The sequence below is a fragment of the Chiloscyllium plagiosum genome, unplaced genomic scaffold, assembly GCF_004010195.1.
Source record: "Chiloscyllium plagiosum isolate BGI_BamShark_2017 unplaced genomic scaffold, ASM401019v2 scaf_1324, whole genome shotgun sequence".
Lineage (NCBI taxonomy): Eukaryota > Metazoa > Chordata > Chondrichthyes > Orectolobiformes > Hemiscylliidae > Chiloscyllium > Chiloscyllium plagiosum.
The window spans coordinates 4,393-7,940 of record NW_025211892.1 but is presented as its reverse complement, the minus strand read 5'-3'; the positions used below and the strand labels follow the sequence as shown (position 1 = coordinate 7,940).

Genomic DNA, 3,548 nt, shown 5'->3' with positions numbered 1-3,548 from the left:
TCCTGTACAGTTGCAACATGACCTCCCAACTCAATACTCTGACCAATAAAGGAAAGCATACCAAACGCCTTCTTCACTATCCTATCTACCTGCGACTCCACTTTCAAGGAGCTATGAACCTGCACTCCAAGGTCTCTTTGTTCAGCAACACTCCCTAGGACCTTACCATTAAGTGTACAAGTCCTGCTAAGATTTGCTTTCCCAAAATGCAGCACCTCGCATTTATATGAATTAAACTCCATCAGCCACTTCACAGCCCATTGGCCCAGCTGGTCCAGATCCTGTTGTAATCTGAGGTAACCCTCTTTGCTGTCCACTACACCTCCAATTTTGGTGTCATCTGCAAACTTACTGGCTGTACCTCTTATGCTCGCATCCAAATCATTTATGTAAATGACAAAAAGTAGAGGGCCCAGCACCGATCATTGTGGCACTCCACTGGCCACAGGCCTCCAGTCTGAAAAACAACCCTTCACCACCACCACCACCCTCTGTCTTTATTGAGAGTAAGCAGAAATCGAGACTACTTGGATCAAACATGATTTTACTGAATGGTGGAATAGGCTCAAGTGATCTACTTCTAATTTATACGTTCTTTATATGTGTGAACCACAGGTGAGATGTCAATACCAATCTGTTCAGAATGCAATGGAATTCATTGAACCACATAATGTCAGAGGTGGCACTAACTATTCCTCAGTTGAAGACCACCAAACCACTTTGTTAACTGAAGTGGCTCAACCTGAAATCCTAGTCATGTGACTGAAACTACTGACTTTTGAACAGTTTTAATTATATAGCTTCACCTTCTTCATCAGTCTACTTGTACCACCAGAAAAGAATAGATAGCAGCTCCATGCTTAGCTAACACCTGCCTTTGTTCTCAATCTCATTCAAAAGTCTGATTTCTGGAAGGAATTCACATTTGCAAAGTGAACTAATTCTCAGTTTACAACTACTGCACCCTCAACCACTGTTTAACTGCATCAGAGATCCTGCTAAAAAAAAATGATATCTGTGCATAGCCAGCTAAAAGGATGTCCATTGGACATTGATTTACAGGTCTGACTAATTCATGTAAACTAATACCAATGTCTTTGAAAGTAAGTGATTTCTAATTTGTAATTTCTCTCATTTCCAGTCTCAGTCTTCCTTGAATACATGTGTGTTGTGAGCCGTTTTGCCAGATTTTGGATGTGTTTTTTTATTAATCCTAATTTGCTTTTAACTTAATGGAATTTAATGTGAGTCAATTTTAAGTGGAACTTTACAAACAGGATTTGCAGAAACACACCAGTACTTTATCTATAAAAGGGTTCTGAAAAGGGAAGACTGTCCGTAAACAAGGCGATGTAGGTGAACATAAAACATTATTCAATCCACCTCTGCCTTTTGACCATGGCACAGCCACCTGTCAGGATTTAAAAATGCTAAAGCCTCTTTCATGGCTACTGAGAAGGTAAGGGTATAATGTAAGTGTAGGGGAGGGTGTCATATGAGAAAGGGTATAGGTTGGTGTTCTGGGTGTGGTGCCAGGTGGGTGGGGAGGATAAGACAACTTGGTTGTTAAGGGGGTAAGGTGGTAGATGTGTGAGGGGACATCGTGGCTGATGCGTGAGAAGTTAGGGTAATAGGTGGAACACATGGATAGTATGAGGGTGGTAGATGTGGGTGAGTATTTGGTGTCAGGTTGAGTTGGGTTAGGAGGAGTTAAGGGCTGTCAGAGCCAGTGTGGGGGTTGTGAGTTTGGGGCAGTCGTTGGAGTTGATTTGCAGGGAGAGACTTGCCTATCCTTGAAAATTTGAGAGACAATTAGAGATGAGTTGGGGTGAGAGAATAGTCAGTTTCTAAATGCTCTTAATATTTCATGGCTAACCATCAAATTAAGTCATAGTAAACCCTTAAAGTAAAGAAAAGGTACATTACTGTACATTATGTTCGTTAATTAATACATTCAAAATCCAGGAAAATAGTTCACAACACAAATTCAATCACAGACAATGCATACAAGGAAGGAAGATAAAGCAACTGAGACAAGTTACAAATTACAAATTTTCAAAGAGTCAGCTACATCATGGTGTCTGCATGGTCCTAAGGAGCGACTCCTTTCTTCACTGCTGCATCAGAAGATGTGGCGAGTATAAGTTGAACGTGTTGTCACTAAAAAGGGAGGCTGGGAACTGATATAAATGATATCTTAGGATTCCAAAGATACTTGAAAATGTAGGCCGTGACAAACTCTTTCACCTTTTTCAGATCATTTGAACCAGTGGACACAGATCACATTTGAAGATGGATAACCTACAAACAAATCTGTGGAAACTTAGTTAAATAAGCAAAAAAAAATCAACCTATAGTAGACTCCCTTGAGAAATGATGAAAGCAAATAGAAATAATTGATTCACTGAAATGCATATATTTATTTTATAAAATAATAAAAGATTAAAAGGATATAGTAAATGAGTAATCTGAGACTGACATAATTTAAGTGCAGCATGTTTAGGAGAATCAGGTGACTTTGTAATTATGATACATAGAGCTCTATACTACTGGGGTTTTCCATGCCTCGTGCCAAGGCATGCTGTAGATTATAAATAAAAAATGTGTTGCTATGATTACTCAATAATTATTATTCTATTAAAGTGCCACTAGGAATCTGGAAAGCAAATGAGATTTGTAACCCTAGGATCATCCAAAACCCAGCTGCCCATGGTCTTAGGGGTCACCATCTCTTTCACCTTTATCCATCCTTTACCTCACCGACCTACATTGATTCTCAATTAATCAAAACCTTGATTTTAAAATTCTTATTCTTGTTTTCAAATCCTTTAGTGGCCTTAACCATCCTTATCTCTGTAAAATTCCTCAGTTCCACAACCTTCTGGAATATTTGATCTCCATTAATTCTGATCTGTTGAACATTCCTGACTTTAATCATGGTTGCTGTGCCTTCAGCTCCCTAGATTCTAAGCTCTGGACTTCCCTGCCTAAACCTCACTACCTTTTGTTCCTCCTTTAAAACATTTCTTAAAATCTACAACCTTAGCAAGCTTTTGGTCATATTTTCCAACATCACCTGATAGCTTAGTCTCAATTTTTTTTGCCCTATAGTGCTCCTGTGAATACCCGGGACATTTTAATACATTAAAGGCGACACATAAATGCAAGTTGTAGATGGACCTAGGACTGTCACTGCATAGTATTTTCTATGTTTCCAAGTAGGCCACGACTGCCGGAAATTGCTTCTTGAAAGTGGGTTTCCAGTTCATCAGTCAATTTAGTGAGAAACCTGCTGATTAAATGAGGCCCAGAAGGTAATACACTGTAGTTGTTAAATTTTAAACTGAAACCATGATTCAAGTTGATCTAGATTTAAATAGAGATTGTGCATTTAGTGGAATGCCCCCACCTACTTTCGGAATAATAAATACATGGATTAAATTTCCAGCAAAAGCAATTAACAGTATCCTAAAAAATAAGTAAGTGATGACTTTTAATGTAAAGTAGACACAATTAATCAAATACTCATTGATTACAGATCCATAGTT

At 38.6% G+C, this 3,548-nt stretch overlaps 1 long non-coding RNA gene across 1 annotated transcript in view; it reads left to right on the top strand.

Annotated features, from left to right (window-relative positions):
- The window catches only part of LOC122547181, a 13,036-nt gene extending 10,421 nt beyond the window's left edge, over positions 1-2,615 (top strand). Inside the window, exon 2 of the long non-coding RNA XR_006310906.1 lies at positions 2,257-2,615. This is a non-coding gene — a long non-coding RNA (uncharacterized LOC122547181). The remainder of the gene's footprint in view (positions 1-2,256) is intronic.
- The last annotated feature ends 933 nt before the right edge of the window (positions 2,616-3,548 follow it).